General features: G+C 44.6%; 1 non-coding gene across 1 annotated transcript; it reads right to left on the reverse strand.

Annotated features, from left to right (window-relative positions):
* Window positions 1-5,135: 5,135 nt before the first annotated feature.
* Window positions 5,136-5,203, reverse strand: LOC144281429 (small nucleolar RNA SNORD52). Its single transcript, XR_013349963.1, has one exon. It is a non-coding gene; the product is annotated as a small nucleolar RNA SNORD52 (small nucleolar RNA).
* Between the last annotated feature and the right edge of the window lie 580 nt (window positions 5,204-5,783).

The following is a 5,783-nucleotide window of genomic DNA, read 5'->3' on the forward strand; positions in this document are numbered from 1 at the left end:
ATTATTTCTGTATTCAGTTATACATTATATATATAATGTATATTCAGTTATACATTTTATATATATATGTGTGTGTATATATATATATATATATATATATATATATCAAAGGATATAAACACAATACTAAAAATATTACTTTTAAGATTATACCAAAACAGGCCCAATTAGGTATTTTGTCATTTCTAATTATCTGGGATCAGCTATTGCTTATAATACATCTATATTGGTTGTTCAGCCTAAATATAGCTGACTTTCAGACACCTGCAAGAAACATATCCTGTATGGAAATCACCATGTGACTTTACCTTTTAATCTTCGTAAGACCTTGTGAGGCTATCTCATTAGCCCCGTCTAGAGATGAGGAAACTGAGTCTTGGAGGTGTGAAGTGACAGCTAATGAATGGCAGGGTGGGAAGTCTCAGCCTTCCCCTGCCTGCCATCATCCTTCAACCTCACGAGCATTTAGGCCTTTCCCTCAGCAGATCCATGAATCTCTGTCAATGTGACCCAATAAATCTTAAGGTGAGACTCACCTCTTTCTCGATGAGTTTTACTTTTTTTTAAAGGCTCTGAAAGACCCAGTTGAATGATTATTATGTACTGCTGGAACTTCAAAAACTGTAAATTAAACTAGAAAGGCCAGTGGCTACTCCTGAATCCCATCCTTCCATACATTAATCCCAGTTACCAGGGGGGAAAAATCTGGGAGAAAAAGGTTCTGGCCTTTTCTGAATAGTGGGAAATCTTTTTCAACTGATCACCATCATCTTAAAGGGCTTCCAGAACTGCATAATACCCCCAGAATTAAATAAATTACACGTGTGGTTATGAGAAAGTTAAGTACTTATTTATCCACATCATTAGTCATCGAAATTCTTGTAGGGAGTAACAGCCAGCCCCACAGGTCAGCCACTTCATGTTTCCTTAACACTTCCACTGTTTTTTAAACACCCGCTTCTTGATTTATGGCTGTACTGTGGCCTCAGCCTGGGCCTAATAACACAGCACGTACCACCCCTGATCAGAGTGACACACACATTCCCTCGCACCAATGTAAGTCATCCCATATGTGGGCCATTGCCTTTTATTCTGCTATCTGGAAGTTCATGAAAACAGGTGACCTGCATTGCAAGCCAAGGACCTTCACTTCAGCATGAAAACTTTCAGCAAACGATACTTACTTCTTAGCTAACTTCAGGCACTCAGTATTCTTGAAGCTTTTTTGGCTGCTTCTTCGTTTTCTCCAACTGGGTCACTTACTTCTGCTGGGAATGCTTCCCCTTGTTTTCACCCTCCACGGGCAAGGGATTGTTTTTCACTTCCTTCATAAAATCACTAGCCGTGTGATGAACCCCAGATCACATGCCACCTCAACAGGAAGCCTTCCCCACCCCCATGTGCTTTCGGGTGCTGAACACACTACTGTAAGTCATGTCTGTCTCTAGGCAGACCCACGTGCATCTCTATACCTGGCACATATTAGGCATCCAGAAAAATCTTACTGTTTCTAAGTATCTATTAAATTCCAGGTACTGTGCGGGGTGCTGGCAATACATTGATGAATAAGACCAATTTCTGCCCATCAAGATACTCCCAGTCCAGCAGGTATAGATAAATACATGCATACCAAGGAGCTAAACACTAAGCGATTGGATCTGTGATAAAGAGCCCACAGGACAATGAACAGTGAGTGGGAAAGCTTTAGTGAAGCATGTGGTTTTGCACTGGCCTGGGAAGGGTGTGTTCCCTGGGGAAGAAGGAACAGAAGGGGGTCACAACAGTGGAAGTACAGGCTGAGGTCCTTGGCCATGGCGTAGCAGGAGTGTGGACCCTACGGAGTATGAGAGAGATGGATGAGGCAAGGTTCACAAATGTGTGAATGGCATCTGAGGGACAGAAAAGTGACATAGGCTTTTACTGTGAGGCATCGTTGGGGTTTTGTAGCAGGTGAATGTCACAGCTAGCTCTGTATTTCAGATATTTCAGATCACAAGGGCGAGGTAATTGAAGCGGAGGACATGGTGCAGACAAACCAGTTAAAGGTTGAAGCTCCCAGTCCAAGCTACAGCTAGTCAGAAGTGATAGCAACTTTGGAAGGAGTACGGACAGCTCAGGGAGATTTATTGGATGCTGGAATAGAGCAAGAGAGCGGAGGTGAGGAAGACTTTAAATGGATTAAAATAATTAATCTGATTCTTGGGCATCCCAATACAAGCATCCTGACAGCACTGCCCTCACCTGAAACAAGGCCAAAGGAACTCTGAGAACCCCAGGTAGAATTCTTTCCCTGTTGGACTTCCCTGAAGTCACAAGGATCTTCTCGGACCCACCAGAGGAGAGACCAGGGGGGTGGCTATTGCCTCTGAATGAAAGGTCTGTTTGCCCAGGGAAATACAATGTTTTCCACTCACTCATTCATTCTTTCATTCCACTGTCCATCCAACATTTACACAGCAGCTTCCTTGTGATTTCAGTGAGGTTGGAGGAAGTAAGCAGGTAGTTGGATGTTATGGGCTGAATCGTGTCTCTCCCACCCAAACTCATATGTTGAAATCCTAACCCCCCAGTACCTTAGAACATGAATCTATTTGAGACAGGGCCTTTAATGAGGTCATTAAGGTAAAATGAGACCATATGAGTGTTTCCTAATCCTATATGATTGGTGTCCCCAAAAAAGAGTAGGTCAGGACAGGCACCATAGGCAGAGGGATTGCCGTGAGGACACACAGCGAGGGCAACCATCTGCGAGCCAAGGCAAAAGGCTTCTGAAGAAACCAAGCCCGCTGATACCTTGATCTTGGACTCCTAGCCTCCAGAACGGTGAGAAAATAAGCTCCTATTATTCAAGCCACCTAGTTTGTGGTATTTTGTTATGGCAGCTCTAGCAGACCAATATAATGAATAACTGTAATTCATAGTGATACGAGTGTGATAAGGTCTAAATCTGGTATCATGGGGCACAAGGGAATCGTGATCAGTTCAGCCTGGGAGAGCTAGGAGATGAATACATTCTCCAGTGAGGTTTTGAAGGCTGAGTAGGAGTTTGACAAGCTAAAATTGAAAGATGGCATCCTGGACAGAGGAATTCTTCCTTTCTGGCTCCTCAGTTCCTATCTCCATGTTAGTTTTGGGGTCCATTGTATAGGTTTTGTTTGCTTCTACTGACCCTCAGCCAGTCATTACTAACAGAGAGAACACAAAACCTGATTTTTCTTGAGGCCCTGGGCTCTGCTCTACCTGCCTCTGCTGGGCTTCATCCTTGGGCAAGCTGCCTACCCTTGTTTGCAGGATGACAGCCTCCAACCCCCAAGGCCCTGCCAGCTTGGGTTCCTCCAAACTGCCCCTCCCCTAAAGCACACTGATCTAATCTCATAGTCTGGCCCTGCTTGAAACACACGCCCACCTCTGTGTACCACCATAGTCAGGGGAGTAGTGTCCCCCAGTGAGCCAGGCTAGCCTAAGTGACAATGTCAGGCTTGTGGTCACTGCCATCTAAACCACGTGGAAAGGCTTTAACATGAGAAGGAGGAGCTGCCTTATTGCACATAGAAGCAATACCATGTAGCTTCTCATCACATATTATGGTTATTCCTACTCGGAGAAGAGAAAGCAGATTTGGAGAGGTTAGTTACCTGGCTTCCATGCATTATTTATTCATTCATTACATTTTTCAACCATTATTTCTGACTATATGTTAAGCACCATGCCAGGAACTTGGAATCGATCAATGAACAAAACAAAGACTCTACCTTAATGAAACTTGAATTCTAGTTGAGAAGGACATCAGTAAAGAATAAAATTATATGAATACTATAAATAAATCAATTATAAACTAATAAGGTGGTAGGAAAAACCTGGAGAGGATAAAGGAGGGCCTGCAGAAATAGTAATAATTATAAAACTCCTAGGGCATGTCTTGTGAAAGGGTGACATTTAGGCAAAGACACAGAAGGAGGTGAAGGAGCCAGTTGAGATGGAGGGAAGAGCATTCAAAGGTCATAAAGTGGAGACTGTGTCCAGCATCGTTTGAGGAAGAACAGCCAAGAGGACATTGTAGCTCCTAAAAAGTGCACAAGGGGCAAGGATGATCAAAGAGGTCACACCAGACAGACACTTTTAAGGAGTTAGGTTTCTGCTAAGAGAAGTGGGGAGCCACTGCAGGATTTTGAGCAGACACGATAGCTCTGAGTACATGTGACTCTGGCTCCCTCTGACACTGGAGTCAGAACTCTCATGGACTCTGCTGAACAAGGAAGGCCTGAAGTCCATGAACATGAGGACATGGATTGAGAGTCTACATTCGGATGCTCCGTACTTAGCAAGGTCCATGTCCCTGTGGCCCTGTCCTGCCTCGTCCTCTGACCGGGGTGTTAGCTAATGAAGAGTTCATGCCCAGGGTGTGTGTGTGTGTGTGTGTGTGTGTGTGTGTGTGTGTGAGAAAGGTCTCTAGGCCAGTCTAGCTCAACCCAGCCCACCTTAATTCCTGGGAGAATGAATGGGTTTTGTGGCACTTTTAAGAACTCTCTTTGCTTTATCATTCACACATTTTTCTTACTTTCCTTTATACCCAAATTATGTCTTACAATTTATTTCATTGAAAAGAACATCATTATGCAGATCACTTAATTAAATCACACATTCAAAATCTCCCCAATGTTCTCCTTCAAAGTAGTTTTTTGTGGGACAAGGAAGCCTGCATCTGAATGACAGTTCTATGCCCAGGTTGGCATAATTATGGTCAAAATGTATCCTCCTGGGGCACCTGGGTGGCTCAGTCGGTTAAACATCTGACTTTGGCTCAGGTCATGATCCCCGGGGGTCCTGAGATCAAGCCCTGTGTCCGGCTTCCTGCTCAGTGGAGAGGTTGCTTCTCTCTCTGCCCCTCTCCACTGCTTGTGCTCTCTCATACATGTTTCTTTCTCTCTCAAATAAATAAATAAAATCTTTTTTATTTTGTTTATTTACTCATGAGAGACACACACACACACAGAGGGGCAGAGACACAGGCAGAGGGAGAAGCAGGCTCCATGCAGGGAGCCCGATGTGGGACTTGATCCCGGGTCTCCAGGATCACACCCTGGGCAGAAGGCAGTGCTAAACTGCTGAGCCACCCGGGCTGCCCTTCTCCAAATGAGTCAGAACTTAATTTTTGTCATCAAGACCAGTGTCAGAGACTCTAGCCTGAGAAATCATCATTCTCAAATAAAATCTTAAAAATAAAATTGTCCTCTTTTTCCTCAGGCCTAGGTCTCTATCCTCAGTGAGCTAAATGTTCCCCAAGAGCCAGCATCTACAGAGCACCTGGTCCAAGGAGTAGGGAGGTGGCCAGGTGGGAGTTAAGGGGTGACAATGGGGGACCCTGCTCAATGACAACTGACCGTTAGGGTCACCTCAGCCTAGAGGGCCTGAGGTGAGGTGCCCTCCCACCTTCTGATGCCTCATCACCTTGGTATTTGGAAGCTGCCCAGCATGTGGGTTAAAGCAGTGGTTCTAGAACCAGAAAGCTAGGTTTCAGTCTCAGCTCTACTGTCCCTAACTGTGTGCTAGGGCTCAGTTACGTCAGCTCTCTAAGCTTATCTCGTTGGCATGCAAAATGAGTATAAGTGGGACATAAGTAAAATACTCAATGGAGGGCATGGCACACAGTAAAGACTCTGAATATTAGCTATATCAATAAGCATTCAGATTTAAGAGCCCTGAATCCAAGCCCTGTTCTGTCCCCTCTCAGTTTTATGGACTGGAGCAAGTTATCCTCCCCTGATTCATCTGTAACACGGGGT

The sequence above is a fragment of the Canis aureus genome, chromosome 12 (genome assembly GCF_053574225.1).
Source record: "Canis aureus isolate CA01 chromosome 12, VMU_Caureus_v.1.0, whole genome shotgun sequence".
Taxonomy (NCBI): domain Eukaryota; kingdom Metazoa; phylum Chordata; class Mammalia; order Carnivora; family Canidae; genus Canis; species Canis aureus.